Source organism: Apodemus sylvaticus, chromosome 1 (genome assembly GCF_947179515.1).
Source record: "Apodemus sylvaticus chromosome 1, mApoSyl1.1, whole genome shotgun sequence".
NCBI classification, from domain to species: Eukaryota; Metazoa; Chordata; class Mammalia; order Rodentia; family Muridae; genus Apodemus; species Apodemus sylvaticus.
This window is the reverse complement of record NC_067472.1, coordinates 206,604,497-206,618,888: the sequence shown is the minus strand read 5'-3', so window position 1 is coordinate 206,618,888 and position 14,392 is coordinate 206,604,497.

Here is a 14,392-nt window from a genome sequence, read left to right as displayed (position 1 = left end):
CACGGCGGTGAAGAGGGACTCCTTGGTGCACAGGTTGCTGAGAATAAGCGATGCTGGAGCGTGTAACCCTAAACGAGGCATTTGTGCCTCACCACAAAACCCTGGAAACCATGCAGCACTGGAAAGAACTTAAGGCCGGAAGAAGGAAAAAGGGGTTTTACGTGAAATGCCATCTGTTGGGCATGACGTGTCATTGCAATCATGAACTCCTCCTCCCCCTCCTCCTCCCCCTCCCCCCTCCCCCTCCTCCTCCTCCCCCTCCCCCCTCCCCCCTCCTCCTCCTCCCCCTCCCCCCTCCCCCTCCTCCTCCTCCCCCCTCCCCCCCTCCTCCTCCCCCCTCCTCCTCCTCCCCCCTCCTCCTCCCCCCTCCTCCTCCTCCTCCTCCTCCTCCTTCCTCCTTCTTCCTCCTCCTCCTCCTCCTCCTCCTCCTCCTCCTCCTCTCCTCCTCCTCCTCCTCCCAGGCTCCAGAGGATGATCCCAATCCAACGGGCACACCGATGTCGCCATCTACTGGGCATGTCGTGTCATTGCAACCATGAACTCTCCTGAATGCCTCACTGTTGGCACAAGAAGCAGCCAGGCATGGGCGGAAGAAAGGATCAGAGGGCCCTACTCTCATTGTTGAAATATTTCCTACCGATTGTTTTAGGGAACAGCTGGGAATCGTTGCCTTCAGCTGTGCACCACTGGTAAGCCCGCCAGGCTCGAGGGTGATCCCAACACAACAGTCAGACCGACGGTCTTGGTTAAAGGGAACGGGCCACAAAACAAAATCTAAAGTCGTGAATCTGAGGAAGTGTCAGGGGTTTGGGAGGGAAGGGAAGGAGATGTGGGGTGAGGGAGAGGATAACCAGACTGCATCGTACATGTGCAGGAGAGTGTCAGAGAGACAACTACTAAAGTGTGTTACACAAACGGTCTGCTCCTCTGCTCAGCTGCCGTCCCTTCTAACAGAACGGTGCGCGATGTTTGCTTGTTTAAACACAATTCGACTTTCACACTGAGGTTCAAACCCAGGTCTTTGTGCATGCGGGGCAAGCATGCTATCAACTGAACCACATCCTTAGCTTCATTTATTAAATTTTTTTTAGCCGGGTGCTGGTCGCGCACACCTTTAATCCCAGCACTTGGGAGGCAGAGGCAGGTGGATTTCTGAGTTCGAGGCCAGCCTGGTCTACAGAGTGAGATCCAGGACAGCCAGGGCTATACAGAGAAACCCTGTCTCAAAACAAAAACAAATCAATTTTTTTTATGAGTCTCAGGTAGTTCATGCTGGCCTTGAACTCCTGAAGCTCCTATCTCACCTTCCAAATGCTAGGATTACAGTGGTAATCCATAATGAATGGCATGATTTTGAACAAAAAAAGACCCTTGTTTTTAAATTATGTGTCTATGTATGAAGTATGAACTTGTGCATGTCTAGGAGAGGCCATTGGAGCTCTTGAGCTGGAGTTACAGATATAGTCATGAGTCTCCTAACGTAGGTGATGAGGCTTGAACCCAGGTCCTCTGGAAGAGCCTCCAGGGCTCTCAACCACTGAGCCATCTCTCCAGCCCTCCCTCATTCTCCCCCCCCCCATTCCCTTCTCCCTCTTGCTCCAGGCCCTGCTCACTACAGCCCATAGTTTTTGTTTTGTTTTTTTGTTTTGTTTTGTTTCTCATTACAGATGGTTGTGAGCCACCATGTGGTTGCTGGGATTTGAACTCATGACCTCTGGAAGAGCAGACAGTGCTCTTAACCACTGAGTCATCTCACTAGCTCCCAGCTCTCACTCCTATTAAAAATTTAAAAATTCTTTGAGAATTAAACACACACACAGACAGACAGACAGACACACACGCATGTATATATGGCCTTTGTTAGGGTTTTAGTGCTGTGAAGAGACACCATGACCAAGGCAGCTCATATCAGAGACAACATTTAATCAGGAGGGCTGGCTTAGAGTTTCAGAGGTTCAGTCCACTATCATCACGGCAGGAAGCATGGCGGTGTCCAGGCAGACACGGCGCTGGAGAAGGAGCCGAGAATTCTGCATCTTAATCTGAAGGCAGCCAGGAGAGAATCTCATTCCACAACGGGCAGAGTCTGAGCATACAGACCTCATCTACCCTAATAAGGCCACACCTCCTAATAGTGCCATTTCCCATGGGCCAAGCATATTCAAACCACAATACACAGACAGACAGACAGACAGGAGACAGAAAGACAGGCAGACACACACACACATATTCACACATTGGGTTTTTTCTTTTTTTTTTTTCCCCAAGACAGGGTTTCTCTGTGTAGCCCTGGCTGTCCTGGAACTCACTCTGTAGACCAGGCTGGCCTCGAACTCAGAAATCCACCTGCCTCTTCCTCCCAGGTGCTGGGATTACAGGCGTGCGCCACCACCGCCCGGCTACACATTGGGTTTTTGAGCCAGGGTTTCCTCTGCATAGCCTTGACTGTCCTGGAACTCACTCTATAGACCAGGCTGGTCTTGAACTCAGAGATGCACCTTCTTTTCCCTTTCAAGTACTGAAATTAGAGGTGTACACCACTACACTATACAATGTATTTTGGTGGCATTCACCCCTACACTGTGGGTCCATGTTCTGCCCACCGTTGGGAAGGTGAAATGCAGGGAGAACTTCACTGCATCTCCCTGCGCTGCCGCCATTGTCGGGTGCTGGGTTTTAGGGAACAGACAATGCTCAGAGGGTGGAAAGACACAATCTGAGATGGGGAAAGTGAAGTTTGGATTTCCTGATTCCTGGGTGTCCAGTTGCCACTGGACAGAGTGCTGCACAGAGGAGCTGGGGCCGAAGGATTGGGGGTCCATGGGCCTGCAACTAGGCAGGGACAGTTGGGGCTCTGAGGTCTGAGGACAAGGACCAACCCAGCGCTGGGAAAATGGGGAGCCCTGGCTTAGGGAACTGGAAGCACAGATCCTCCAGGAGACTTAGGCTGCGGCTCTGTAGGCGAAGGCCTTCTCCTCGCTCCTCATGGCTGTTTCCGTGGAAGAGGCAGTCCACACTAACCTGTACCGTCTATTGGAGGTTCATCGTGGAAAATGCATGTACACCAACTCACGGTGGACCAGAGATCAAATACCTTTTGCAGGGAAGAATGCCAGGGAAGGGAAGCTTATTGGCTAAGCCCTGGGGGTCTCTATGTATGTGGAGACTTCTGTCCTGGGGCTGCATGCCCACAGGTCACGTCTCCTTACGTGGGAACTGTGGCAAGTGTTCCAGGCCAGGCATTTGGCAGGGAGTCGCCTGCTCCCTCAGGTGTGGCCCGAGTGCTGGGGTCTCAGACCTGCTCTACCTGGCCACGTTTCCTACCATGGTCAGTTGTCCCACACTACGTCTAAGCTCTCCTAGATGCATCCATACTTCCTTAGCGCCCCCAGATTTGTGTCTCCCTTTTCCAGAAGCTGTTCTACCAGGAGTGGGGATTTGTTCCCTGCCCCAGGCTGCAGTGACGTCTGACTGCAATGAGGCTGTCTGGGTTTTGTGCACGTTTTCACAATGGCTGTGAGTTCACACGGGTGAAAGGATGTTTTGCTGAAGCAGACACGTGGAAGGACGTGTGGTGTTCGCTTTGCTGTGCTTTAGTATTCGTTGACAACACACATGTGTCACCTGACATTGTGTTGTTGAGCTTCGCTTGTGGTGACATCATAGAGAGAAACTTGTCGAAGAACTCCTCGAGAGGTTCCCTTGGCTTCCTGCTGCTTCAGTGGTGGATTCGGGTGAGCCTTGTAGTTTCTTCTGGACTGCACTGGCCTTGCTGATTCCTGTGTGGTGCCCGCACAGTGGACTGCACTGGCCTTGCTGATTCCTGTGTGGTGCCCGCACAGTGGACTGCACTGGCCTTGCTGATTCCTGTGTGGTGCCTGCACAGTGGACTGCACTGTTGCTGCTGATTTGTGTTGGTGTTTGCTACTGGACTGAACGGCTGATATCCTGACAAGGAAGGTTGGAATCACCCTCAAAGAACTATTTCTAAATAGGTCCACTCCCCCATGTCCTAATAACCTTTCTTTTCCACTACCTCTGGTGGGTGGTGGTCTAGAGAGTAGGTTGAACCCTTATTAAGGCAGGTTGAGATAAATGTATGCCTATAAGTGCTTTTTTCCTTTTTCTTCTTTCTTTCTCTTCTCTCCTCTTCTTGCTTTTAAAGATTTGTTTATATTTTTGTGTGTATGGGTGCATGCGTGACACCCAAGGAGGCCAGAAAAGGGTTTGCGATCCTTGGGGACCTGGAGTCAGGATGACTGTGAGCGGCTATGTGAACTCCGAGAATCGAACCTGGGTACTCAGGCAGAGCCACCACTGTTCTTAACCGCTGAGCCATCTCTCCAGCACCTTCTCTCCTTTTCTTTTCTTTTCTTTTCTTTTCTTTTCTTTTCTTTTCTTTTCTTTTCTTTTCTTTTCTTTCCTTCCTTCCTTCCTTCCTCTCTCTCTCTCTCTCTCTCTCTCTCTCTCTTGAAAACTAGAAGTAGTACATTTTTTCCTATGGCCTATGACAGGAGACATTATTACTAAAGGTGCCCCCTCACATCTCCTCCCCTTCCCATCTTGTTCCGGGTTCTGTCTGATGCACCGTTTTATAACGCCACGGACTGTTTCTGCCATTGACTGTGCTTTCTTCACAATAAGAGACACAAGAAAACTGGGCTGCTTTTAAGGGGCTCTTGTTTTTTTTTAATTTAATTTAATTAAATTTTTTTTTTTTTTTTTTTTTTCTGTCTTAAGTTATTCCACAGTCCGGGTCCAGCCAATGCCCATCTTCTATTAGCATTGTGCCAGCCGTAGCCCAGAGTGTCCACTAGGTGGCGAGCTCATTCCAGCACCCGAGCCCTTGTGTATGGTAGGTGGTGGCGCTTACACAGTGGATACACTGTGGGGTCTTGGCGCTTGCAGTATCGTTATGAGAGTGGGTGGACATGGCGACCAATGGAAAGCCAGGCTCATCTACGAAGTCTCTGGTCAATCTCCAGGGACCAGGAAGTGTTGATTGGCTCCACCTGACTCCACTGTTTGAAACACAGAGAGACCAGGAAAAGCAGGGCAAGAGCGTGTCGACTCCCTGGCTACCATCATCTGATGACCGAGGGACCAGCTGGTGGCTGTGTATACAGCATGCACACGCCGTGTATACAGCATGCACACGCCGTGCATACAGCATGCACACGCCGTGTATACAGCATGCACACGCCGTGTATACAGCATGCACACGCCGTGTATACAGCATGCACACGCCGTGTATACAGCATGCACACGCTGGGCAAGGGCGGCTCTGGGTGGGAGAAATATAAGGAAGCTTGTGGGCTTTGCCACAGCGGCTGCTTATTTGGCTAGTGATCTGCAAACCACGGCTTTTCCCGTGCGTGCGTGTGTGCGTGTGCGCGTGTGCGCGTGTGCGTGTGCGCGTGCGCGTGTGTGTGTGTGTTTCAGCGTGTGGCCTCAGGCAGCTGCTACTGCTGTCTGGATAACAAAGCCCAAGTCACATAGCACTTTCGAATCCCGCCTGGGATATCGTAGTCCCCTCTACAGCGAATACTGCGGCTCTGTGGCCTCGCACACCTGACGCGAGTTAGTCTGTTTTTATTCCCAACCTCTAAGATTTATAACAAAGGCTACTTTACGAAAGAGCTTGGCGAAGGCCACATTGTTTCATACAGCTTCTCCATTTTGATTGATGTGTGTCAATAATTTGGTTTCCTCTAGGGTCTTGACTTCTCTTGGTAATGGCCTAACAGGAGGCATGTTTATTTTATTTTATTTTTTATTTATTTATTTTTTGTTTTTCGAGTCAGGGTTTCTCTGTGTAGCCCTGGCTGTCCTGGAACTCACTCTGTAGACCAGGTTAGCCTCGAACTCAGAAATCTGCCTGCCTCTCCTCGAACTCAGAAATCTGCCTGCCTCTGACTCTCAAGTGCTGAGATTAAAGTGCTGGGCCACCACTGCCCAGCTTTTTTATTTTATTTTATTTTTTTTTGGGGGGGGAGGAGAGGTGTTTATTAATTACCTAACATACTTCAACTGACTACTCATGTGTAATTTACCCCTAGCAGCCACCGACTGCTAGCCACAAAGGGAAACTTTAACACTTTATTTATTTATTAAAAGCGTCTTATTTTTCTTTTTGTTTTAAAAGATTTATTTATTTATTTATTATTTATTATTTATTATTTATTTATTTATTTATTACAGTGTTCTTCGTGCATGTATGCCTGTATGCCAGAAGGGGGCACCAGATCTCATTAGGGATCTTCTCATTCAGAGAAGGAATAGACCCCCTTGGTGCCACCCCACCCTCGGACATCCAGTTGTTGCGGGCATCCTCTTCCTCTGAGGCCTAACTAGGCCGTCCAGCTGGGGGAGGGGCCCCGTGAGGAGCCTCTCATTTTATTCCGTGTATACAGACGTTTGGCTTGCATGTGTAGAGTCCAGAGCAGAGCTCTGAAGATAAGTTAGATAGGTGTGGGCCACCACATTGGCACTGGGATCTGAATCTGGTCCTCTCTGGAAGAGCAAGAAGTGCTCTTCACTGGTGATCTGTCTGTTCCGCCTCCACAAAATGGAAACTTCTCACCCTCCTTCCTGTGAAAAACCTTAAGAAGGGATAACTATTTTGCACTTAACACCCCACCCTGCTGTTGTATGTCCATCTATAACATTTGCTTTTTTTAAAGATTTATTTATTTATTTTATGTATATGAGTACACTGTAGCTGTCCTCAGACACACCAGCAGAGGGCGTCAGATCTCATTACAGATGGTTGTGAGCCAGCATGTGGTTGCTGAGAATTGAACTCAGGACCTCTGGAAGAGCAGTCAGTGCTCTTAACCGCTGAGCCATCTCTCCAGTCCCATCTGTAACATTTGTTAACATTATAAATTGTCTTTTAATACATTTCTCACCAAATAGCATTCAGTTTCGCTGTCCTTCTTGAATCCCGAATCCCACAGATTTCACTCCTAGGTCAGCACTACTGTTGGCTACACAGTTCCCTGCAGGGTTAGGTCACCATTACCCTGGTTAACTTGGGTTCCAGTTTATAGCAGCTTACAGTAAGACACTAACTAATGGAGCTGGGTCTGACACGTCTCCCATGTTAAAGGTTTGGTGCTGCATGTGGCATTCCTGGGGCCTTAGAGAAGCCTCAAGAGATGGATCTTAGCCAGGCTTGGTGGTGTATGCCTTTAATCCTGGCACTCACAAGCAGACACAGGCAAATCTCTGTGAGTTTGAGACCCGCCTGGTAAACACAGTGAGTTCCAGGCCAGGCAGAAAGCACTGTGAGACCTTGATACAAAAGAAAAAGAAATAACAATGTTCTCATGTGGAGAAAGTTAGTGTTAAAAATTCCTTAACCCACATCTGTGAAACACACTCAGGGGAGCTCCATGCTACAGGTTCCCCAAGTTCCTATGTCCTATTTTCTTCAAGTCACATGATCTGCATTTGAAAATACTCGCCTGTGTTTCAAGAAAGATCTCTACGTGGTCTACACTATGAGATAAGCGGCAGGGGAAACTGAAGAAGAAAATGCTGGCTCTGCTACAAAGCCCGTGTGCACACCACACTAGATCACTCAGGCTCACGTTTGCTATTTAGCAGCCCCTGGCTCGTGTCAGTCACTGGCCCAGAATGTAAGAATAAGAGACCCAGATGGTGAGGTGTGGAGGGATAGGATCAGCAAAGAGAAGTAAAGAAGATGAAAGCGAAAGCTGGCACTAGGAGCTCCGATGGCTTATGCTACGCAAGTTTATTAAGAAGCCCAGCATCTAACTGTAGGGAAGAATGGGCCAAGGTTAGCGAACTTGTAACGGAGACTTTACATGCGCAAAGAGAAGACACAGCTTAGTATTGATAACCACTGCCCTTCAGGGGAAAAAGCCAGTGTGGTGGTTTGACTAGGCTTGGCCAGGGAGTGGCACTGTTAGCAGGCATGGCCTTGTTGGAGTGGGTGTGGCCTTGTTGGAGTGGGTGTGGCCTTGTTGGAGTGGGTGTGGCCTTGATAGAGTAAGTGTGTCACTGTGGGGTTGGGCTTTGAGAAATAGCCTTGAAAAACAGTCCTTAACCAAAACAAACAAACAAACAAACAAACAAACAAACAAAAAAAACAAAATAACCCGCAAAAACCCAAAAAACCAAACCAAACCAAACCAAAAAAAAAAAAAAAAACCCAGTCGGTGGTGGCACACGCCTGTAATCCCAGCACTTGGGAGGCAGAGGCAGGCAGATTTCTGAGTTCGAGGCCAGCCTGGTCTACAGAGTGAGTTCCAGGACAGCCAGGGCTATACAGTAAAACCCTGTCTCGAAAAAAACCAAAAAAAAAAAAAAAACCAAAAACCAAACAAACGGAAAACAGTCCTCTCCTGGGTACATTTGGATCAAGATGTAGAATTCTTACCTCCTTATCCACACCATGTCTGTCTGCACGCTGCCGTGTTTCCTGTGTTGACGATAATGTATTGAACCTCGGAACCTGTGAGCCAGCCCTAACTGAATGTTGTCCTTGGACATGGCGTCTGTTCACAGCAATGGAAACTAAGACGGCTGGGTTCCCAGGAACTGAAACCTAGGACAGAGACCTGTAATTCCTGCTATCTTTCCCTCAGAGCTTCTGCGCAATCCTTGGGTTCGTCTGACTTCCAACAAGTCATCATCAAACACACGAGCACAATGGTCTAGCGTGGACACTAAGCTGAATGACCGGCCTGCTCCTGGCTTCCTGGGCGAGGTTTCTAGCTGAATATCAAGTCTCGAGGACAGGTTGTGAGGCTCCCTGTGGGAGCACAGTGGGGAATGTCACCATGACTCATCTCTGACAGCCTTGACCGGCAAAGCCTTGGAGGACTCTGGCCCAGGCTGAGCTGTGGAGGTCAGTGCAGCCAGAGGGACGCAGGACTTCATGTTGCACTGTAAGCAGTGACACTGGGACTCTAGGGACCATCAGCCTCTGCTGCTTAGCTCACGTGTGACAAAGACTTATTCTCCCTCACAGTACAGGGGCCCGCCATCTCTGAACACCCAGCTCCCCCTGCATCTGCCTGTGATCGTTCATGTCTGATTCTCTAAGTGTGGATTCGGGGACGAGGCTAGAGGGACCAGCACTGGTTGAAAGAGTCTTTTGCAACCATCAGAGGTCCCGTGACGGCCATCTTGGCTCTGTTGTCTGCACAGCACCCAGGCCCAAATCACAAGCGGCAGTCCTAACCCCACAGAAGGGGAGCCCATGGTAACCGTAACATGTGGACCAAGGCTCAGAATTCAGCCTGCCTGCATGGAAGACACACAGTCAGAACCTTTCAGAAGGTGACAGGTTAAATCCGTCTGAGGACAGTGGTGCAGGATGAGCTGCTATTTTCTTCACAGCCAGGGAGTGTGTGACCCTGGGTCACCTGGAAGGCCAGAGTGAAAGCTGTCAAATGGACAATCTGGTAATTCTTTGCTATTTTATTAAGAGACAGCTTCAACTGGAATCCCTCCAATATCCTGGGAATTGCTTATGCCCTAATAGTGAGTCAAACCTATCATCATTAAAGAGGTTCCATCTGTTCTTCTGCATCCTCCATCAGTAGAATCTATCTTTATCACAAACCCCCTCTCTCTATAGGCCCTGAGCCCCGTTTATCAGCCAATAGGACTCATCCTGTTGCAAAGGTCACAGGTACAGAAGGCTTTGTTGTGATAATTGTTATGTGGAAACCTATTCTCCAAACATGCTGGATTTTTTTTTTTTAAGATTTATTTATTATGTATACAGTGTTCTGCTTGCGTGCCAGAAGAGGGCACCAGATCTCACTATAGATGGCTGTGAGCCACCATGTGGTTGCTGGGATTTGAACTCAGGACCTCTGGAAGAGCAGCCAGTGCTCTTAACCGCTGAGCCATCTCTTGGGCCCTGACACTGGAAGTTTTTGACCCAGTGCCTGCAAACATGGTGCTGACCCAAGCTCATTCTTTTCCTCAGGTGGATGGCCTTCCTGCTGGCCTTGAGGCTTGCAGGGTCCCTGACACAACAGGACTTTTCCTTTATTCATGTCACAACTGACACAGAACCCCATGAGTGTGCAACCTGCAACATAGTGAGTGTCATCTAACATGACCCATTCAACCTGGACATTACCTGTGAGTAATTCCTGTCCCATCCCAAACACGTCTAAACACGGAGAGCTAGAGCCAGGACACTTGGTCCATCCTGAGAGTGGTGACACTAACCCATGACACAGAGACTTAGCCTGGCCAGGATAGCCTGGCCTAACCCAAGCACATGCAGTCAGGCCTAGCATTGAGGGACTTTTCCCACCTGGAGAGTCTCAGGGTGATGGAGACACAGGGGACATCTCAGACGCAGCTTAATGAGCACATGGGTATTTAGTGCAGTTCTTCTCTGTGTGTGCTGATGATGAATCAGGGCTTGCTATATGAGAACTCTTCTGCAAACCCGCACTCTAGCTCTGACTGGAACCTGTTTAACTGATGTTATAGCACAGATGCTTCCACAGACCAGGATTTTCAGTTCCCTCTGTGGACATCACATGTGGCCTTATTCTGTTTGCTCCAGATGGTCCAGACACCCCGATTATATCCCCCTCAGATATTCATTTGCACTAGGGTCAACCTCCAACCTCTCTGGCCATGCAGCCTCTTACCCAACTGCACATTACTCTTGGCTTATCAAAGGGAAGGGGCGGTCACAATCCCAACGAATGCTATCTCATACATCACTGCTACTACTAGATGATCCTATATCTCTCTAGTCCAGAACTCAGCCATTGGATTCAATACAACCACAGTGAAGAAGATTACAGGTCTTCACAAGTAGATCCCTGAAACCTCAGCATTGAGCTTTGGGGTGAAGTGTTGGCTTTATAGACAGACAGAGAAGTTATTTCCCAGCCTGCAGCATGGGCACAGACAAGTTCTCATCTTCTCATGAACTTTCAGCTCCGTCTCTTTCTCCTATCCTTCCATCTCTGATTTGTTGGGGGTGGTCTGGTGCTGCTGTGTATTCAAATGCTAAATACGCTATCCAAAGATCCGGTTGTCCCAAGACTAGTAGCTTCCCAAGTACACCAGCCTTCATTATGTAAAACTGCCCCCCCCCATTATTATTGGTTAATTAAAGTCGCTGAAGGCCTATAGCTGAGCAGAAGAGAGGTAGGCAGGGCAAAGGTTCCCTGGCTTGGGGTCTGAGGAGAGAAAGCTGGGAGGAAAAAGGAAGGAAGTCACCATGAGGTAGGCGGATCATGAGCACGTGGCCATGCGGGCTGGCCTGAGGGTGTAGGAACGGCCCAGGGGGGACACGGCAAGTGACATCTCGGCGGTGATCACACAGGGAAGCAGACAAACTAGCAGGGGGTGATATCTGCCCAGCTCTAGTGCTTTTAAGCTTATTATAAATTTAAAAGTTCTTCCATGTTTTTTATTGGGGAACAATATGGCCCAATGTTGGTGGAGATCCTGAATGGATACTGTTGTTAAAAACAACAGTGTAGCAGTCTCCAGAATAAAATAACCATGGCAAATTGGTGAACCAATGTGCGGTGAAAACTTACTTATAACCCAAGTTTAAGCGTAGCATATCCCCGAGTAAAAGGATTTCATTTAAGCCTAAACTTTCTCAGCATACAAAAATTGGGCAACAAATGTCACAGCTAGCTTTCTTAACCATTTTCCCAATTTCCTATACCCCAAATCATCAGGAAGCAACTTCAAGAAGACGGTTGTCCCAGTCCCTGAAGATGGGTGGATGAGTTATGGATGTATTATCATTTAAGGGGATGGTTATAAATAGCTATGATCTTGGATAGAGGAAATGAATTAGTCCAGGCCTCTTAGAGTCAGGGAGTTCCCTCTTTCCTTTTCTCTATCCTTCTTTCTTTCTTAGATAAAAAGGGAAGCAATTGAAAAGTAAAGGAGAGGGGAATATAGAAATATCATATAGGAATAATGGGAAAAGGTTAGGTTATTGAATCCACTCTTCAACTTAGAACTGTTGTTATTCTCAAACAAGGCTACTTTTGCTTGCACTGATATAGATTATTGTATATTGGTACAAGTTTAAGGTTTTCATTGATACAAATCTTTGTATATTGATACAAAATTTAAGGCTAATTTTTGTTACAACATATACTGTATACATGTTTTCAACTTTTGTATAAGTTATTGGACATTTGCAACTCATTTGAAAATTCAAATGGACAAAAGCTGAACAATGCTCTACTCAATGATACCTTGTTCAAGGAAGAAATAAGGAAAGAAATCAAAGACTTTTTAGAATTTAATGAAAATGAGGGCACAACATACTCAAATTGATTGGACACAATGAAAGCAGTGCTAAGAGGAAAACTCATAGCTCCGAGTGTCTCCAAAAAGAAGCTGGAGAGAGCATACACTAGCAGCTTAACAGCACACCTGAAAGCTTTAGAATAGAAAGAAGCTAATACACCCAAGAGGAGTAGAAGGCAGGACTTCATCAAACTCAGGGCTGAAAACAACCAAGTAGAAACAGAAAGAACTACACAAAGAAGCAACAAAACCAGGAGCTGATTCTTTGAGAAAAATCAACAAGATAGATAAACCCTTAGCCAGACTAACCAAAGAGCACAGAGACAGTATCCAAATTAACAAAATCAGAAATGAAAAGGGAGATATAATAACAGAAACTGAGGAAATTAAAAAGATCATCAGACCCTACTACAAAAGCCTATACTCAACACAACTGGAAAATCTGGATGAAATGGACAATTTCCTAGACAGATACCAAATACTAAAGTTAAATCAGGATCAGATAGATCATCTAAATGGTCCCAAAACCTCTAAAGAAATAGAAGTCATTGAAAGTCTCCTAACCAAAAAAAGCCCAACACCAGATGGTTTTAGTGCAGAATTCTATCAGACCTTCAAAGAAGACCTAACACCAATACTTTTCAAACTATTCCACAAAATAGAAACAGAAGGAACACTACCCAACTCGTTCTATGAGGCCACAATTTCGCTGGTACCAAAACCACACAAAGATCCAACAAAGAAAGAGAACTTTGGACCAATTTCCCTTATGAATATCGATGCAAAAATATTCAATAAAATTCTTGCCAACAGAATCTAAGAACACATCAAAACAGTCATTCACCATGATCAAGTAAGCTTCATCCCAGGGATGCAGGGTTGGTTCAATATACGGAAATCCATCAATGTAATCCACTACATAAACAAACTCAAAGAAAAAAATCACATGGTCATTTCATTAGATGCTGAAAAAGCATTTGACAAAATTCAGCATCCTTTCATGCTAAAAATCTTGGAAAGAACAGGAATTCAAGGCCCATACCTAAACACAGTAAAAGCAATATACAGCAAACCAGTAGCCAGCATCAAACTAAATGGAGAGAAACTTGAAGCAATCCCACTGAAATCAGGGAGTAGACAAGGCTGCCCCCTCGCTCCATATTTATTCAATATAGCACTTGAAGTTCTAGCTAGACCAATTAGACAACAAAAAGAGGTAAAATGGATACAAATTGGAAAGGAAGAAGTCAAACTATCACTATTTGCAGATGATATGATAGTGTACTTAAGCGACCCAAAAAAACTTCACCAGAGAATTCCTATAGCTGATAAACAACTTCAGCAATGTGGCCAGATATAAAAGTAACTCAAACAAATCCGTAGTCTTCCTATACTCAAAGGATAAAGAGGCTGACAAAGAAATCAGAAATGAATAACATCCTTCACAATAGTCACAAACAATATAAAGTATCTTGGTATGACTCTAACCAAACAAATGAAAGATCTGTATGACAAGACCTTCAAGTCTCTGAAGAAAGAAATTGAAGAAGACCTCAGAAGATAGAAAGATCTCCCATGCTCGTAGATCGGCAGGATTAATATAGTAAAATGACCATCTTGCCAAAAGCAATATACAGATTCAATGCTATCCTCATCAAAATCCCTACTCAATTCTTCATAGAGTTAGAGAGAATGTAACTGATGCGGCACAAAGTCACCAAAGTGGGTCTTGAGTCTCAACTGAGTCATTGTCTTAATCAGGTCAGGGCCAGTCTGCAGAATCATCTGAGAGGGATTGTTTTGTCTTAATGGATGTGGAAGACAGTGCCATGACTATACAGGTAGTGTGGGATGTGTAAGAAAGATCACTAAGCTAGAGAGAGAGAAAGAGAGAGAGAGAGAGAGAGAGAGAGAGAGAGAGAGAGAGAGAGAGAGAGAGAGAGAGAGAGAGAGAGAATACCAGCCAGCCAGCCAGCAGCTTTCTCCTTGGTTCCTGCCTTCAACTTCTACCCTTCTACCCTGACTTCAGTCAGGGATGGATTTAACCTAAATGTGTCAGGAAGTAAATCCTTTGTTCCCTAAGTTGCTGATATTAGTGTGT